General features: G+C 40.7%; 1 protein-coding gene across 3 annotated transcripts in view; it reads right to left on the reverse strand.

The window, feature by feature from the left end:
• Positions 1–20,719, reverse strand: part of NTNG2 (netrin G2) — a 100,083-nt gene that overhangs the window by 60,198 nt on the left and 19,166 nt on the right. The gene's annotated exons all lie outside the window — the stretch shown is intronic.

Here is a 20,719-nt window from a genome sequence, read left to right on the forward strand (position 1 = left end):
GAATCCCAGCATTAAAACTTCTTGCTGCTTGCCTCATATGGGGGCAAGAGGTGCTCATTAACTCCTGAGATGGAGAACCAGCATGGGACCCAGTGTCTAGATGGAATAGAGGTAAGATGCCAGAGGTAAATCCCCAATTTCTATAGCCAGGCATAGGTAGCCCAGGAAGGCTTTTTATTTACTCTTAAGCCTGATGATTGCTCATCCCTCTCTCAGCTTTAATGCTTTAAAGGGCATCCCAAAGTCCCCAAGTACAAAAATAGTCCTTCTCCAATCCCTTACCTTCATGGACTTATAGGATCAAACAACTATCAGAGTGGGATTCTTAGTCTAACCCTAACATTTTAGAAATAAGGAAGCCAAGGTCAGAGAGGGAAGGTGAGTTGACTAAGGTCATTCAGTGAATAAATGGTAGGAGATGGGGACCAGAAGCCACATCCTAGCTACAAAGTCTATGATGTATTAAGGTACTCTAACATAGTGATGTCATCTTGGTCTTCTTGGATAATGAAGGACAAGAACCAACCAATCAATCAGTAAGAGACATGGCCCTGTTTCTAGATGTCCATAATCAGTCTTCTCTAAACCTCTTTTATTAACACAGATGAATTTATATGATTAACACATTATTATTCTAGATCTGGATGGTTTCAGATACTCTCCTAATCACAAAATTCCTACCTTCCACAAACTATAATCCCCTCTTTTTTTTAAAAGCTCCATCTTTGAAGGAGGGCTGTTTCTGGAATCAGAGAAAATGGATTCAGATCTTACCCTTGTATGATCTTGAGCAAATTACAACCTCTAAGGGTCTCAGTTCCTCAACTATAAAATGAAGGGATTAGACTAGATAGTCTCCAAGATTCTATCTAGCTCTAAATATGTGATTTACCACTTTCTTCCTCCTTTTGGGCTTTTCTGAGAAGACACACAGGGTTAGGGAAGAATTGGGAGACAATGACATTAAGGAACAATATTTCAGTTTGGATCATTTTCCTGGAAGCCTTATCTGGAGCCCTTTTTCACCACCCTAGAATATCAATACCCTACACATTGGTATTAGACTAAAGGCATTATCACAACTATTTAATAAACATTTCTATAAGAATAATAAAAATTTCCTTATACTGCAAAGATTGTATCAAAGGCCGGGACTATCTATTTTCCTTTGTCCTTCTATTCTCTCAAAGCTCAACACAACACTGACCACAATGAACTCTTGATCAGTTAACTACTAGTTAACTACTGTAGGAGAAAGGGAACTGCTAGATTGGACCCTCCTCTTTGTCTCTTTTTTTTTCATTTTAAAAATTCATTCTCCCCAACCCCCCACCCCAAAGATAAGTACCCTAAAATAAGTGTCCTAAAGATGTCATAGCTGACACTCCCACCCCCTCTTACTGTCTGTCCATCACTGGGAACTGAAATCCTGCCACTACTGGGATCTAACCTCGCTGCCAAACACGGTCCTGACCTAACCTGAGGAGTCAGAGCACAGGCCCCAGTTCCTGGTTCTGAGAAGCAGATGGCCAGAAATGCTAATGAATCAGCCTGTGTATTTACCAGCCTGCTCCTGCTGTGTAGAGAGTTTAATAAACAGCAAGTACAATAAATAAATCTAGAGGCTGAACCAGAATGATATTCTCCCATCATCCATTCTCTCTCTCTGATTCCTTCTCTCCCTCTTTCTCTGTCCCTTGTTCATTTTCTCTGTCTTTGTCTCTCTCTGTCTTTTCCACTCTCATCTACAACTTAGACTTGACTATTTGATCTTTATTTTGTTTTAAGTAGCAAGGTGTCCTGTTGACATAGACCAAGTCTTGCCAAAACCAAAGTCCCAAACACACACCAGTTCTCATCATATCTGACACTACTCAACTTTCCTTGCCCCCACCCAAGTTTTCCCTTCTGTTTAAGGAAATTTTAAAAATTAACTGAACTGTTAGAAGCATGGTCACCCCTAATACTCCCACTAATCCCCAAGTGCCCTGGATCACAGCTGATTAAATTGGGTGTGAGTGATGGGCAGTTATGGTTCATCTTGCCTGGTCTGTTGCTCCTTTGCAGCTTCCCACTTATTTTCATTTAGACACAGGTGAATAATAAGATAAATGATGATGATGATTATGATGATAATGAGATATAATATGAAAAAGAAAGATTACATTAAGATTATGTTCCTAACCTTTTGGGATGACAGAATCATAGACATGAAGACTGGAATGAACTTGAGAGATAATCTAGTTCATATGAGCATAGTTAGAGTTGAAAGATCTTAAAAGTAATTTAGTCTATCCCCCTCATTTTACAGATGAAGAAACTGAGGCCTGGACAGGGCAAGTAAGTTGCCTAAATTAGTAAGTGGTAGAGTTGGAATTTAAACCTTGGTCTTTCAATTGAAAAAGTCAGAACATTATCCACTGCACCAAGGGAATGGAGTCAAGAAACCTGACTTTAAAACTTAGTTCTAATACTTAATATCTGTGTGACCTCATGGAAGTAAATCCACTTCTCAAATCATTTCTTCATCTGTAAGTTAGAGATAATCACATTTACACTTCCTATCCTACAGATTTGCTGTGAAGATAGTGTGTTGTGAACCTCAAAATCATCCGAAAATATGAGCTATTTTTGTGACAAAGGAGAAAACTAAGGCTGAGGTAGGGAAAGTCACCTGCCCAAGATCATGCAGTGAATGAGTGACAGAGATAAAACTAGAACTCAGGATTTCAAACTCTGTACAAAATCCTTTCTGTTAAACAGTGTCAGTTCTCAAGAGCATTAGATCGAGATCTTAACCAGGGGCAGCTAGATGGCACAGTGGATAGAGTACCTGGAGTCATGAGGACCTGAGTTCAAATTCACCTCAGTCACTTAATAATTACCTAGCTGTGTGGCCTTGGTTAAGGCACTTAACCCCATTGCCTTGCAAAAACCAAGAGAGAGAGACAGAGACAGAGAGAGATCTTAACCAAAAATTAACTCAGAGCCCCTCTCCAAATCATGGTATATACAGTCTTGGAAAAAGCCGATATCTGCCCCCAGTCTGGTTTTTTTTTTTTAGGTTTTTGCAAGGCAATAGGGTTAAGTGGTTTGCCCAAGACCACACAGGTAGGTAATTATTAAGTGTCTGAGGCCGAATTTGAACTCAGGTCCTCCTGACTCCAGGGCTGATGCACTATCCACTGCACCACCTAGCCACCCCTGCTCCCTAGTCTTAAAAGTTACAAAACAGCAAATAGAAAGACTAACCAAGCATAAACTGGTGGGGGTAGAAGGTAGGTGGTACAAGAGGAAGTAGTAAGAAAGTATAGCTGATAGCTAGTCTAAACTGACAGATCCAAAGTTAGATCAGCCAGATGTTCTTCAAATCCCAGGGAAGGTAGGATGCCTGGGAGGTTGAGAGAATAATTTCAGATCCCTATCAAATCAAACTCCAGTCCCTCCCTGAAGATAATATTCCAATAGTGCAGTCTGACACAGATCAAGGCTGGAGGTCTTAGTTTCTAACTGTTCTCAGTGAATAGTGGTGTAAGCTGAAATCCTTATTCCATGACCTATTTGTTCAATGCTTCCTCTTCTGTGAAACAGTAGTGAATAGGACCTATACCCAGAGACTAACCAAGTCTAGAAGATCTAATGAAGGCTTCTCTCCCTTTGCCAAGCTAGCTCTTAGTTCCCCAAAAGACAAGTATGGTGTCTCTCTATCAATTCACATGGACTCATATGCATGTAAACATGGGAGGTATGACTGTAATAATGAGAATATTCTGGCTGTAATGAAATAGCAGAGAACTTATGCACTCAATGAATCCTGTCTGTTAAAGTTGGCTTTTTGGGGGATGTAATATTTATTTCAATAATGCTTCTATCACTCAAGACTTTTTGAGATTTGTTATCTTGGGGAAGCATTAATAGATCCATTATATTCAAAATGATCAAGATGAGAACCCTTGTTCAGACTACCTACAGTACTAAGTTCAATTCTGAGTACCTTGTTTTTCAACCAGTCACCAACAAATAAGAATTCATTCAAAGGAAAGCTGATGGGGCAGTTGACAAGATGTCATGTAAGGATTTCTGGAAGGAAATGGAGCCTGGGGAAGAGGAAATTTAGAGGTAAATGACCATTGGCTCCAAATATCCAAACTGTGTTTGGAAGGAGGAATTGGGTTTATTTTAATTTCTCCTTGTTAAGATTACATAAAGAAGGAAGTCTAGACTTGTGGCATAGTGAGTGGAAACAGCACTAACCCAAGAGTCAGAGGACCTGAATTTAAATCAAACACACACTACCTGACTCTGTCTCTTTCTTCCTACCCCCTCTCCTTTCTGTCTAAAGGAATTGGAAGATTAAGTGAACTGTTAGATTGCTGGTCATACCTAATACCCTCCTAACACCAAGTGCCCTGAATTACAGCTCATTCAATGTTGTGTCAGTGATGGAATCTCGGGAGATTATTTAGCTTTCTGGGTCTCAGCTTTCTTATCTATAAAATGAAGTAGCTGAACTAGATGACCTTTGAGATCCCTTCATATTTTAAATCTATACTCCTTACAAAATCTAATGTCAGATTTGAAAATTATAATGACAATACTTTGATACTTGAGAGGCTTTCTAGTATAATAGATGAATCAAGAAGATCCTGGATTCCAGTCTTACCTTTGTCGTATATTGATTGCAAGACCCCCGGCAAGAAACAACCTCAAAGTACCTCCAGAAACTTAAAGTTTTAAGTTACAGAGAAGGCTCTGACCGACATTGGTGGAGGGAGTTTCCTCACTGGGAGCTCTTTACACTCCCATGAAATCATAGGACTTGTTTAAAAAAAACCAACCTACTATCTTCATATAGATAGCAATCATACTATCTTGTTTAGCATGGACCAGGGTCTGAAAACAGATTTGGAGACAAAGACCTGAGCTTATTACCGAGCACAACTCACCCACTCTGAGCATCAATTTCTTCACCTATAAAATACCTATAGTAACTCTCTTTCAAGGTTGCTGTAAAGTTCTAATTAGAAAATGTATGTAAGCATTTTGCCAACCTTGCAATGCCAAATAGTTGTTTTTATTGCATCCATATAATAACCATTTGAAACAGGAAGGACAGGTATTATTTTTGCCTTATAAATAAAGAAACTTAGGCTCAGAAGAGGGAAAATGACTGGTTCACAATCAGATAGCAAAACTGGGGTTGGAGTTCAGGACTTTTGACTTTCCATTCCATATTTTGAAGCTTTGCCCAAAAAGTATCTATCAGTCATCCAAATTAGTTCAAGTCTGAAGTATGAACAAAATTAGTCTAGGCGTAAAAGAAAGCTGCAAAAAGTCTCCAGTTTGGTTTTTAAATGGAAAATATAGTCCCACAGTATTTCTGCTATACTTTTTCACCAAGCATCACTCCTACTGCCAGACACCCTACTGCTCTGACATGGGGGAGTATGGCCAGGGCCAAGGAACATCTTAGTAGCTAACAGATTTTTTTTAACCTGTCTACCGAGTTGCCAACAAAACCCTGTCTCATCTTCAATGCTGCCAACCTCAACTGGGTGCTGAGAAGCAGCTGTCGGCAGAGTTTAAGGTGGGTGGCAAGTAGTTGCCAAGGACAGCCCTGGGAGTGGTAGTGGGGTGGAGGGAGGACAATCAGGAGAAAATAAGGATCAATAGAAAAATCATCTGAGCCTCATGTAGGCCTGTAGGATAGAGGAAAGAGAACCTAGGAACAACAAATCTTGGAATGAACAGGGAGATGAAACTAGAAATTTCCTCCACCTCACCCCCACTCTCTACTCATACTAAGATTATTTCCTTGATCCACCATCTTTCAAAGGGGAAGAGAAAAACAATAATGCTTTCACCCTCCATTTCTCCCTCCTTCACTCAGAGGAGCTGGGAGAAGACCAAATTAGCACACTAAAATTGTTTTTTTTTTTAAAAAATCACCAAGAGTTTATTACACAAAGAGCAAAATGGATATTCAGAAGACCCGAGCTTGTGCTCTGTCACTAAATACGTGTTCTTAACAAAGACCTTTTCCATTTCCTCAACTGTAAAACTGAGGGTCTTAGACTGGATTATATTGAAGGTTCTTCCCAGTTCTAGCATTTTATGCTCTAAAGTCCCTTCTAAGTCTCACTCTATGGTTTGAGGACTTATGTTCTAAGGTCTAAGATTCTGAGCCCCAGGTATGGAAGAGGAATGAATGGGGAAACCAGACTGATAAAGAGATGGATGGAGGGGATATTTCTCTTGACCTAACATGCCTCTTTGCCATTTTGTTCTTCTTCTGAGGAAGGGTTTGAAAGGCTGTGGAGGAGGAGGTCTTCCATTCAGGGAGAAAAGGGCAGAGGAAATTCATCCTAACAAGCTGTTTCCTATTTATTGATAAGAAAAGTTGGAGTTGGAATAAATTATTAACAAAGTGGAAATGGAGCCTTTATACAGAGGAGTTTCTAATTCTAGCACAACCAACATCTCTTCCTCCCCCTTCCCTTTTCTCTCTCTTCCTTCTTCCACTTATTCTCCCCTCCTCCCTCTCCCCTTTCTTTTCCTCTCCTTCTCTCTTTCCTACTTCTCCTCTCCCATTTCCCTTCCTCCTCCTTCCCTTTCTCTCTCTTTCTATATCTTCCTCTTTGTTTCTTCCAGTTTTTGTCTCTCTTTCCCTTCTTTCTCTATTGCTTCTCTCTCCTCTCCTCCCACTTCTTCCTCTCTCCCTTTTCTTTCTCTTCCTTTCACTCTCCTTCCCCTTTCTCTCTTCTCTACTTAATTCCCCTTCCCATCCTCTTTGGTGTATTGATTCTTCTCTCCTCCCCCACCCTCCTCCACTTTGCCCTCCCATCCTAAGCCCTAACCTCCTCCTCTCACAGTCACCATCTTTTCAGTTACTCTTAAAGAAGAAGGAACACTAGTGCAAGGTGACCCCTCTCAGCCAGGGTGGCAGAAAACTGTTGTGTCGATGTGTTCCATTCAGGAACCTGTGAATCAGCAGAAACTGACACGGCCCTGTCTAACAAAGCAGCTCTTAGTAATCACAAGTCGGGATCTGGGGGCTGGGGGTCGGGTGGGAGGTGTTTCTTGCTTTTCTAAGATTCTTTCTCTTGGATTGAAGCAATTATTTAGGCAGAGAAGAGCCAGGTTAAGATGTACCTCTTTCCCTAGAGACCTGCTTACTGTGGCAGTCATCTAAGAGATGCCAACTCACCCTGAACCTTGCCCCTGAGCCAACTCATCTATGCCCAAGAAAGAGAAAGTTGCCTTATCCTACAGAGTGAAATTGCATTTTAGATCAAAGGGATCTTAGAGACAATTTAGTCCAATCTTTTCATTTTACACAGTAGGAAATTGAGTCTCAGTGAGGGAATATGGCTTGTCTAGAATCAAATAGTGTTAAGACACAAAACTAGAACTGGTTTCTTTAGAACTTTTCCCCACTATAGTATCCTACTTCTTCTCTGAGGGCTCTATCAAATTTACTGTGTGGTGGAGGTATTCCTAGACCCCAGCATGGTTAGGGCAATGTTACAGCAAGAATATCAGCAGCATGCATATATCACATTTTCATTATATAAGTCTTTTAATCATCCAGAGAGCTCAGCCTCCAAACTGGCTTTGGTAGAGTCATAATTCAAACAATTATATCAATTAGGAAGCTGAACTAGACAATCTCTTAGGTCCTTTCCAGTCCTATCATTCTAAGATCCCTAATAATAGCACCTACTTCACATGGCTGTTAATGAAGATCAAATGAGTTAATACATGCAAAATGCTTTGTGCCCCTTAAGGAGACATTTAAATGCTATTTTTATCATTGTTTTATTGTGTTTGCTCTAATAGTCCATGTCCTAAAATTCTTTCTAATACTGATATTCTATGTTCTAAAGCTCTAATTCTCAGACCCTGCCTTTTTATTGTACCTTCCTATGAACTAAGAAGCTAAGCAGTGATATTCTATAATTCAGTGGATTTGGGGAACCCCTGAGGCAAGTGGTGCTCAGGGTTATATGAAGTAAAAGATCAAGAATAGACTAAAACCCTGACCCTGGAGAGTTTAACTAATTTTTTTTTTAAAACCACTCCATCCCTAATTCTTTCACTCCTAGCAGCCAGGGATCCTATGACTTTCTCGGGTAACTGCAAGGAATTTTCTGAGACTGGATGGAGGGTTAAGATTAGAAGGTCTTCCAAGAGTATGGATGGATATTACAGGGTCTGAAACTCTCTGAAGGGAAGGGGATATGGGTTCTTGAGCTTTCTACCATTTGATGTCCCTGATGGAACTAAAGGACCTTTGGAACTAAGAACTGTGATCAGAATATATGCATTCAGTTATTATACTTCCCCAGAAAAACAACTGTATTCACAGTAGACATCCATAGAATGTGATCCAGATTGTGAGCATACACTGATGGCTCACATTATCACTGATCTTTCCTTTCCATTGTATTGTGTCATAAACTGAGTCCATATATCCAAGGACTTCTTCACCATGTTTCACATCATGGATTCTTTTGGCAGCCTGGTTGAAGTCTATGAACCCTTTCTCAGATTAAAAGTGTTTGTTATTTAAAAAATTCATAGTTAAAGGAAACGATAAATTTCAGTTAAAAGTTCACGAAGATATGTTTATAATTTTTTTTCCTAGGCAAGTTTATGGGATCCTGAACTCCAGGTTGAGACCCCTCACTCTATACAAAGCTATGATATTCATTCTGATATGGTGGTCCTGTGGTTCCATGTCTGGATTAAAGTAACTGAGGGGCATTTTAGGATGTCAATAATCTGGAATCTAGAATCCATTGCCTCTTTCACTCCAAAAGGAACTAGGGTATACATACCCATGTGCATAAAACATATAAACATAGATCCTTAAAATCAATCAGCCTTTCCTCTTCTATCACTTATTGAATCTGCTTGCTAGCAAGTGTTTTCCTTTCTGGCATAAGCTGTGACACAGTTGAAAAGACATCAGGTGTTGAGGTCCCAAAGAAATCAAGAGACAGATGAGGAAAATTTTCAATAAATATTGTTTTTTCTCCCACTATTAACTCCTTGCTCTTTTAATCTTTTTTCTCTTCTCTCTCACTGACAAATACCCTTTGAAAATGTCTCAACTAATAAGTACTGAGCTTGTGTTTTGTGTGTGTGTGTGTGTGTGTGTGTGTGTGTGTGTGTGTGTAGTAAGATAATCATATATGAGTCGAGTTGTAAATTTAAATTCCATGCCCCAAAGTATAAAATGATAGCCACTGTTAAATGCAAATAAGCATATATACTCCCTAAAATACAGGAATTTCTTGGGGAGTAGTGATACTCATAATTATGAGAATGCCTTGCTGCTTGTATTTACCAGAAAAAGTCTTTCAAGTTAGCCATTCAGGAAGCAGGAGGGAGTGGGCTGGGCAAAACATCATTAAAAGTTAAGTGTAGCCAGTAGCCCTGCATACACTATTTGCAAGATTTCAGCAGATATCTGTAGGATATCAGTATTTGAGATACAGGTTTGATTTACTGAAGTACAGTTGACCAGGATAAGACTTTTCCTGATGGTGACTCTTAATTTGCTCCTATTTTTTCTGCACATGGGAGCAGAAGTACCATTGTCCTGCCTCCAGGAAGCTAATTAGTTGCCAAACTCATAAAGCTGTTTTGGGAAGGTGAACCCACCATGACCCACAATTTCCCATCTCAGTTTTTCTGACCACTATGAAGGGATCCTTTAACATACCAAATTAGCGAATCTCAGAGACTGGCAATCAATCCTTGTCAAAAAGGTTATATTATGTATCTATCAACTAAAGCAGGAGTTTTAAATCTGGGGTCCACAGACCCCTTTCCCCAAGGGACATGGATAAATTTCAGGGGATCAGAGAACTTGGATGGAAACCGAATACATCTTTATTTTCATTAACTAAGATGTAGCATTTACTGCAATTAGGAATTTTTAAAAAACCAACCCATGAAAAGGCTTTCATAGGCTTTCCCAAAGAGATTCAAAAAAGGGTAAGAATCCAGAATTAAAGTCGTCTACCTGTGATCGAGGCATAACTCCTGGGAAGGAGAAGATGAAAGGGGAGGTTCCCACTAAGAAATAAGGGCAACCAGGACCAACATCAAAATGCCAAGTCTTGAATTACCTTCTAAATACCTACTCCTTCCCACCAGAGTTACTGATATTAGATTTAGAATTGTCTGATTCTCCCACCTCCCTCCACCTTCACCCTCTGCAATATATCCTGGCTGAGATGCACTATAGGAACCCTGAAAAGGAAGGGTTAATCTTTCTAGAAGCTAAAAATTCTATTCTTAAAGTGATCATCTCTGCTTTGCCCCAGGGCACATACAATTCGTCCTCAGTCCCCTTTTCCATGTAATAATTTCCAAAAGACTTCTTCTTTGGGGCTGATAATCCCATCACCAGCTGATACTGCACCTGCCTAGTTCCCCATGGTCTCCCTCAGCCCCCACCTAACCATAGCAAAGATCAATGTAGTAGTCTCTCTCTCTCTCTCTCTCTCTCTCTCTCTCTCTCTCTCTCTCTCTCTCTCTCTCTCTTTCTCTCTCACTCTCTCTCTCTCCCCCCCCCTCTGTGTGTGTGTTTGTCTATCTTTTCTCACTCCTCTGCCTCTCTCTTTTGCTCTCCATCTCTCTATCGGTCCTTCTATCTCTATCCTTCTATTTCTGTCTTTCTGTCTGTCTCTCTTTGTCTCCATCTCTCTCTCTGCTATCTCTGTCTCTCTCTCTCTCCTCTGTTTTTGTCTGTCTCTGTCTCTGTCCTTTATCCTTCTTTGCCCTTATGTTTCTCTCTGTCTCTCTTTGTCTCTCCCTGTTTTTTCTGCCTCTGTTTCTGTCTCCCTCTCTTTTTCTCTCCATCTCTCTGTCAGTCTTTCTCTCTGTCGCTATCCTTCTGTTTCAGTCTCTCTCTGACACTTCTTCAAGCTAAAAGGTCACACAAATATAGAATTAATTCCCAGGTTCACAAACTCATAGATTATTAGAACTCCCTCTACCTTAGAGATCATCTAGTCTAACCCTTTCATTTCATAGATGAGCAAAGTATAGATCAGAGAGGCAAAGTCACAATTCTAGGGTGAGGTCAGAAGACTTTGGTTCAAATCTTGCTCTGCTGCCTCCTATCCTTGTGACCTTGGGCAAAGTCCCTTATTCTTTCTGGGCCTTGATTCCTTCATCTTTAAAATGAGGAGTATGGACCAAATGACCTCTAAATTCCCTTCCAGATAATTGATACTGCAATTTGCCTGAGGTTAAAAATAAGAAAAGATAAATTAGGATTAGAATTTGTATCCCCACACCTTGCTCTATACCTTTGCCCCCAACCTTTGGATCAGGCCCTTAACTCCACACAATTGTATGTTCCCACTTCCACACCTTTAGTCACATTTTTCTCCCTCCCAGGAATGCCTTCCCTTTTCCTCTCTACATCTCTGGATCTTGTACATCATTCAAAGGCCACCTCATATCCTACCTCTTTGACTCTCACAGCTGTCAATCATACTTTCTTTTTCTGAATCGATACAGAATTGAGTATTAACTATGCATTGTTGGTTTATTTTTAAGCCACGTTAAATTATTCTCTAATAATTTCTGTGTGTCTATATGTTAATTTCCTCAACTAGTCTGTAAGTTCTTCAAAGGAAGGAAGTAGTATCTCATATAACTCCTTGGACAACTGTCTTTCTTAAAGTGATATGCATTTCTTTGTTTTCTTTCTTAATGTTTCTAATATTAGATTGTTCTTGTTTGTGTTTGCTCATGCATTCAAATGTGTGCCCCTTGAAGGCAAGAATTACTTCATTTTGTTTCATTCAAAGAGAGACAGAGAGACATTTCACTCAGTGCCTAACACAGAGCTTGGAAGAGTGTTGATTGAGCAATTTCCCATGGAAACTAGCACAATGCTGACCTCACTGAAGGAACTTTTATAACAGTCCCTAATTTATCAATCTGGTAAATTGGATTTTGAGCATACTGCTTTCTTAAATGAAAACACACCTATACTAGTTACTGTGATAACATGTGCAAGTAAGAGTCCCTACCCAAAAGGCATTTATAATCTAGTTTAAGAGACACCAACGCAGCCCCAGGAGGATGACTTAAGGACATTTATAGAATAACATATTGTGAATTCAATTAAAATTTGTAACAGCATGAACAAGAAATGAGGCATAGACCAGAAGAGGAACCACTCTCACAGTTGTATTGAAGTTATATTGAGTTCACCTTTATAAAATATTTCTAAGGTTTATATGATAACAACCTTACAAGCAAGATGATCAAAAGATTTGCCTAGGGTCACACAGCTTATTAAATGTTGGAGCCAGAGTTTTAACTCTTATCCTTTGGTTCTAAATACTTCAGTGGATTGCGTGTTGGATTTAGAATCAAGAAGATCTGAGTTCAAATCTAATTTCAAATATTTCTTAGCTGGGCAACCTTGGGCAAGTCATTTATCCTTTCTCAGCTTCAGTTCCCTCATATCTAAGATAGGAATAATAATTACAGACCTTCCAAAGTTATCCTGAGATTTAAAATGAGACTGTATTTATAAAACATTTTACAAAGTCAACTAATTCATTAGTATTCTAACTCCAAGCCCAGTGTTCTTTTTGTGACACCAAGTAGACTCTTAGATTCAGAAGGTTCCAGAGAGATTATCTAATTCATTGTCCTGCCTCTTACAGGAATCCCTTCCTCAACATCCCTCAACATCCCTCAAGCTTTTACTTGAATATTTATAATCATGAGAGGCTCAGTTCCTCTTAAAGGAGTCTGTCTATTCCCCTCATTGGTTCATTCTGGTTATTAGAAAATTTTTCCTTCTGTTATAGCTTGAACTTATGATTTGCTTTTTTGGGTATGTGTCTTATTTACCTAAAGCTTTCTCCTTGACTATATTGCAAATGGTCCCAAATGAGCAAAGGGGAGGAGAAAATGGTACTGGAGTTAACTTAAGCACAATTCCTCTCTGGGATAACAGTAAGAACACACATTTATATAAATAGCACTTCGTAATTTAGAAAGTACTTTTCTTACTCCAATGGGCTGTGTATGGCCAGAATTAGCATCCCCATTTTACAGAGGAGAAAAGATGAGGCTCAGAGTGGTCAACTGAGTTGTCCAAATCCTCATCTTGTTAAGATCTGAATCTCAAAACCCAACTGTCTGACTCTAGAACGAGTCCACTTTCCACTATTACATTCTGGGATCCCAGACAGCTGGTGCCTCTCCCTCTCTTCTTTGTCCAATAGGGAATTCCCATAACGGATTCCTCCCCTCCCTCGCCTGAACGGCAGACACACTCAACCTGTTCATCCACCAGAGCTCGGATTCTTGGCAGCTGCCCCACTGTCTCTCTGTTCCTTCCTCACCACCACCCCTCCCCCGGCCCTTAGATTCTGGACCTTGGACTCACCACCCAAATGGCTCACCCATTTTTATTTAATAATTTTTAATAACTGAAATGCTGGGGGGGGGGAGGACGCAAGCTGTTGAAAGAGGAGAGAAGCAGCACAGTAAACAGTATCCAGAGAGCACCCAGTAAAGTGCATTATTGATTCCGCACTAAGAAAATGCTTAGAGAGTAGGAAAAACGTCCTGCTCTTTAAAAGCCTGGGCGAAGGATAAGCTGGGTACATGCAGCCTTTGCAAAGAGGGACTGCTCTGCTGACATGAATATTTTATTATGTTAAAAAAAAGACTTGGATGGTTTAAAGGGGGAGGGGCAAGGAGAGACTGGGACGAAGAGTTCCGTTCAGAAAAGAAATGAGGGGATAGTCCTTTCTCCTCCCCAACATGGGAAATCCCATCAAGTCACACCGACAAGATCCAGCAAACCAAAAGAGTCTGGGGCCAGGCAGTGCCCTGTCTTTCAGCTGTAACCTCCCTCCTAGGGAATAGATACCAAGAACTCAGAAATAGGAAAGGGTTATCCCTGCTCCTCTCTAGACTTTCTTTAACCCCCCCCCCCCTTCCCAAGAGAAAAACGGAAAGCTGGCTGAATGGCTCCAGTACTAGAGGATAAAGATGGGTCATAGTGTGGAAGGATGGAACCCATTAACCTTCAAGAAAAGAAACCAAGATAGAACTGAAGGGTCTCCTTTTCTCCACAGGATAGTGGGGGGAAAATACCTTACTTGGAGTCAGAGCACCAATCTTAGCTCTGCTATTCACTACACATGTACTTTTGGGCAAATCCCTAACCTTTTTGGGGCCTTAGTTTCCCCATAAATAAAATGAGAGATTGGATTACATGAACAATAAGGTCCCTTCCATTTCTAAATCTTATGAGCCCATGATCTAAAAATCGCTGGCCTTTCTAAATAACTTACCTCCTGGAAAGGTGCAGGCATAAATGGTAAGGGACCTAAGCTCTAAATACTGTTAGTATGATCTAAGACGCAGTTCGTAGACCCTCATTATTATCTTTGGATAATACTCAGGTCACATAATATGCCATTCATTGCTTTGTTTGACAAATACATTTTAGCTAGCTGTGCAGTGGACAGAGTGCTAGACCTGGAGTCAGGAAGATCTGAATTCAACTTCCACCTCAGACACGTACTAGTGGTGTGACTCTGGGGAACTCTTAAAACCCGGTCAGTTTCCTCATTTGTAAAATGAGTTGTAGAATGAAACAGCAAATTTTTCACTATTTTTGCCAAGAATATTCCAAAAGGGATCATAAAGAGTTGGACATGACTAAAATGACTCAACAGCAAAAGAAAGAAAGCTCCTTCAGGGCAGGGACTGTGTTTTGGGCAGCTAGGTTGCATAGTGAATAAAGTGCTGGACCTATAGTCAGGAAGACCTGAATTCAAATCTGGCTTCAGACAATATCTGTGTGACCTTGGGTAAGTTTCTTTAGCCTGTCTGCCTCACTTTCTTCATCAATAAAATGAACTGGAGAAGGAAATGAAAAATCACTCCAGTATCTTTGCCAAGAAAATCCCAAAAAGGGTCATGTAGAAATGGGTACTGTGCTGGGCTTCTGGGTGGGAGACAGATTCATCTGAGACTGTTCCATACCTCAAGGAACTTACAGTCCAAAGAAGGAACTAGAATTGGAACACAGATTGGAGTCCTACAAAGCAGCAAGAGCAGATTGACTAGCCAACACTAAGCCTGGGGGCATCCGTGTAGTCTCCTCCAAGGGAAAGGTCCTGCCTCTGCTTGGATGGGATGATCTCTGAGGTCCTTTCCAATTCAGAAGTTGTAGGAGGGAGATACCTCTGGAGTTTGGGATAATTGCAGGAGCTTCATGCCAGAAGAGGTGGAGGAGGAGGAGGAGGAGGAGGAAGAGAAGGAGGAGGAGGAGGAGGAGGAGGGGAAGAGGAGGAGGAGGAGGAGGAGGAGGAGAAGGAGAAGGAGAAGGAGGAGGAAGAGAAGGAGATTTGATCTGGACCTTGAGAGACAAATGGGATAGAGAGATGATCAGTGCAGATGAGGGAAAGGGTGGGGTGGGCCAGGAGAGCACAACCCAGATGGAGGAAAGCACAAGGCTTGTTCTGGAAACAAGGAGGCTGATTTGGCTGGAATGGAGGGTGTGTGAAGGGGAGCGGTGGGAGATCAGGCTGGAGAGGTAAACTAGGACCAGATGGTGGAGAGCCTTGACATTTAGCAACTCCAGGGACAAACACAGGCTTCTCATCACCAGACCAGCCTCTCTGCACGAGGAAAGGTTAAAGGGACAGTGATTAATCCATCTAGAGAGGAGGATATTGAAGGGTGACAAACCAGGAGGGGCAATCAGAGAGGGAACCCAGAGCTACTGTTGCCTGGCCCCCTGGGACACAAAACAAAATGAAAGAAGTTTATGCAATAATAGGAAAGATGTGGTTTAAACATGAAACAATTCCCAGGAATGGCCATGATGGAAAGATCACTGTATTTGGAACTATAAAATCTGGGTTCAAATGCTGGTTCTTTCTCTTATTCCCTGAATAGCTTAGGCTAGTCGTTTTTACATCACTGAACCTCAATGAACTCTGACCTACCAGATCCATTCTAGTTCTAAGTCAATAATCCTATGAAGCTTCCTGAATAATTGGGTTTTTTTTTTTAGAAGACTCAGTGATAAAATCTGGCCCTCAGCTTGTCCATCTGTAAAATGAGAGGTTAATACTGAGATAGCTGCCAACAGATAACTGTCTGGATGATGATTCTAAGTATGTATGACTGAAAACAGGAAAATGAATTTAAAGAATGCTTTTAGGGTCCCTTATCCAGGGCAATCTCTAATAATGACTCAGCCTTTTAAGATTTGCTGGATGAAGAGCAGAAAGCTGGCCTCCAAGTCAGGTAAAACCTGGATTCAAATCTTGCATTTGACCTGTACTACTTGGGTGACCTCTCATTGCTCCAGGTAGCTCCTAAGAGTTGAAGTGGATCTTTTTAACCTACAGTAGTAGAAGAGTTTCCTTCTCTGGGAAACACTTATACCAACAAAATCCACCTCCAATACAGCTTTTTACCCTCCTAATGATCCAGTAAGGCAAGTGGTAGGAGTTCTATATTCACATTTTACTAAGGAGAAAACCAAAATTCATTGTGGAGGAAATGACTTGTCCAAGGCCAAATAGTCAAGTAGGTGTCAGATCAGGGATAGATACAGGTTTATAGGCTTCAAAACTGTATCACTACACAATAATACAACCTCCTGAATCCCTGTCCTGCATTTCAGATACACCTTTCTTTCTTGCCTTCTTTTTTGTGGGGCAATGGGGCTAGGTGACTTGCACAAGGTTGCACAGCTAGTAAGTATCGAATGTCTGAGACTGGATTTGAACTCTGGTTCTCCTGACTCCAGAACCACTACTCTGTCCACTTCACCAGCTAGCTGCCCCTACTGATATAGTCTTAATCCCTATTTGCCCTACCCCCCTCCCAGCTGAACTGTATATTCCTGGATCAGGGTCCTTTAGGAGTAAGACTCCAGTTGACCCAGAGAGAAGCCAGGTGAATGGATGACATCACAAAAGTCAAATTTCTCTTCTTGGCAAAATAAAAGCTCTTTGATGGTGATAAAGAGGAGAGGAAGAAGAGGACTATAAAGGCAAAGAATGAGACAGAGAGGATGCAGAGCACCCTCATGCAGTAAGATTTGGAAGTCCCCAGAATTCTCAAGGATTCTTCCAGCCCACCACTTCCCATAACCCCTCCATAGGTTGGGACCTAGCCAAGCTCTCAAGCTCCCTCCAGGCAGAGAAAGGGCTCCTCCCCTGCCAGGCAGACAGCCTTGGAGCCAAACAGTTTCTACCAGTCCTTAGTCCAACCTTTTAAAGACAAGGGGCTAATTTGAAAGCAGAATCCACACATCCCCCTCTCATACTTACCCACACCCTATTCTTAGTTCCAATACTGTTATCCATTGTTTGGGTGTATACATATGCATATATACATACATACATACACACACACATACACACACACACACACACACACACACATATATTTCCTCTTTCTTTCTTTTTCCTCTAAAAACAGATCAGGTTCCTCCCAACATAACCATCTTACTTCCTCTAGAGCTGGTGCGTGGGAGAGCTCCCTCTGCCAAACAGACATGAAATAAATGAATTATCAAATAAGTAGATTAGCAAACTCAGTGATATTGCAAAGGGCAGAGGGGAGGGGTGTGTGTGGATAACTCCTATTCCAATTTCCTTCTTCTGAGACTGTGTGTGTGTGTGTGTTTATTGAGAGGGAAGGAAGGAAGCTGATAAAGACAGCATGCTCAATCAGCTATGCATACACCTACATAATGATGACAAATAATGCCCTGAATTTATCGGGCACCTTCTGAGAGGCTCAAAGTGTTTGTTCCATATCAATTTGTCCCATTTATCCTAGATAGAAACCCTTGGGGAGACAGGGTCAGTTTATTAAACAAATGGCAAACAAGCTACAGCTGGTTCTGAGACCATATGCTCCCAAAGGGCAGAACCCCCCTAGATTTCACTATCTTATCCACCTCAGACTGGTCCACCATAGTGATTTTGCCACATGTCTGTCCTTCCCATGACTCATGGTGCAGGGTGGTCTGACTTAGATGAGACATTCGTCGAGAGCAGGGGCCATAGAACTAAGAAAGACTTTAGAAATCACTTAAGGGTGATATTAAATTGTTTGCTTTCTAAAGGAAGGGGGAAGGGGCAAAAGGGAAAGAGAAAATTTAGAATTCAAATTTTTCAAATTTCAAAAAATATTTCACATGTTATTGGGAAATAATGAAATAAATGAAAAGAATTAAAAAAAAGATCACTTAGGTCAACTTTCTTTTTTCTATATTCAAGATTTAAACATCTTTCCCATCTCTGTGCCCTTGTTCATACTGTTCCCTTTTTCTCAAACATCTCCCCAAGTATGTTCCACCTGATGAACCCCTATGCATTCTTCAAAACCTTTCTTAAACTCTTGCTCCATGTAGCCTTCTCTAACCACCTCTCTCCCTCTAGCTTTTATTAACAATGAACTCTCTCTCCCTGAGAAGTCACAGCACTTAATAATTTTCATACTCCTACACTCTATTTTATTTTATGTTTATTTACATACTTGTCTCATGGGGCAGCTAGATGATGTGGTAGATAAAGCACTGAAGAGGATGTGAGTTCAAATCCAGTCTTAGACAATAACTATATGAAGTCATCTAACTATACTTGCTTCAGTTTCTTCCTGAACTGAAAAAAGGAAATGGTAAGCCACTCTAGTTTCTCTGCCAAAAAAAAACCCAAATGGGGTCACAAAAAGTTGTATATGATTAATCAACAAATAAAAAACAAAACTTGTCTTACTCCTCCTCCTCCTCTTATCTTAATCCCCCTACTAGATAGCAAGCTTCTTGAGATTGGGGCTATTCCTCTTTACAAATTCCACTTAGTGGTATCATCATCATGGATTTGGAGCTAGAAAACTTTAGCTTTAGAGATCAGTGAGTCCAATTCTCTCACTTTATAACTGAAGGAAGATGAGAAAAATAAAGTGACTTGCCCAAAGTCACATAGATAATAAGAGCAATAAAGGGATTTGAATACAGGTCTTCTGATGCCATATCCATGATTCTTGTCTCATCACCTAGCAAAGGGACTTGCGAGTTCTCTACTGTTAGATTCTTATCACTTGCCTGATTAAATTCACAAAAAAAGGAGACTGATGCCAATAAAAGATGAAGCAAACTGCCCAAGGTCACAGAGACAATCAGTGGCTAGGACAAGAACCAGTCTCCTGACTCACCCAACTATGTTCTAGGTCCAACTAGGTTCTTTCCCCTACATAGCATGTGATCTGCTGCCATATCAAACACCAGCAACTGCTTAATTAAAGTGATGGGGGAGGAGAGAGGGAAGTTGAGACATGGAACAGAGAGAATGCTAAGCACGCCTCTGCAATGAGAACTCGAAGTCTCTAGGGATGCCCCCACCCTGGTTAAGAACAAATTAACCTGAGAAGGGGAAGGAGAAGTTCTCTTTGTTGATTACCCATCAAACATTTTGCTCCTGCTCAGTACTTTCCACCAGAGGTCAGAGGAAGGATAGAAATAGTTGGGAATTTTAAATCCAGCAAATGTTGTTCCTTGTTCATTCTTAGATGGGGTTAATGGAAGAAGGAGGTTGAAGCTCTTGGCTAAAATGAGATTTGGAGATTATCTACAGATTCTATTTTCTACATTCTCTTTTTTACCCATTAGCAGAGATAACCCACCAGAGGATTTCATTCCTGCCTCATTCCTCTCCAAACCTTTCACTGGAGCTCTACACAGTAAAGGAATGGATTGGCATGTTTGTTATCTCCTTTGATTTCCCCTGCCAACCTTTTGTAATCAAATAGCCAAAAGGCAGAGATAATAGGAAGGATGGAGAATAAAGTAAATGGCCTGAGTCTTCTATTCACTCATCCCTGGCTCACTCAGTATGGATGCTTGAGACAGAGAATGTCAGTTCATCGAAGGCAGGGACTGAATCTCTTATGTATTCAGTACAATCATAAAGTGTCAGAGATGGAAGAACCTTGGAAGAGGTCATCTGGACCAACCTCTCTTTTTTCAAACTAAAACTGAGGACTAGAAAAGGAAAGGACAGGGCAGCCAGGTGAAAAAAGCACCTGACCTGGAGTCAGGAGGACCTGAATTTAAATCCAGCCTCAAACATTTAATACTTACTTAACTTGGGTAAGTCACTTAACCCTATTGCCTTGCCAAAAAAAAAAAAAAACAAAGCAAAAAGAAAAAAGAAAGGGCAGAGCCATAACTAGGAATGTTTAATATCAAAAGGTTAGGAGGGGAGATAAGAGTTCATCTGGCATATTTTGGGGGATGTGTGTGTGTGTGTGTGTGTGTGTGTGTGTGTGTGTAGGAAACAATACCCCTAACAACAGCAATATCAGGAGACTCCAAATTTCAACTATTCTTTTCTGCACAACTCCTATCTTCTTTGCCTAGTTAACATTTCCAAAAAAGGGACTTCCATCAAGTCATACCAAAGGAATCTATCAGTTCCACTGCTTACTGGTCAGTCTTGCTCAACACCATCTCTATTGAGTAGGATTCCATTCTAACTTCGATGTCAGAGTTAGAATGTAATACTCACTTAACAGCCCAACTTAGTTATTTTGGGTTTTGTGATTGGGCCATGACTTGACCTGAAAGGCACTGGAACACAGTAAATTGAGAACTAAATGGTCTTGGAATCAAGAAGGCACAGATTCA

Source organism: Macrotis lagotis, chromosome 1, assembly GCF_037893015.1.
Source record: "Macrotis lagotis isolate mMagLag1 chromosome 1, bilby.v1.9.chrom.fasta, whole genome shotgun sequence".
In the NCBI taxonomy this organism is placed as follows: domain Eukaryota; kingdom Metazoa; phylum Chordata; class Mammalia; order Peramelemorphia; family Peramelidae; genus Macrotis; species Macrotis lagotis.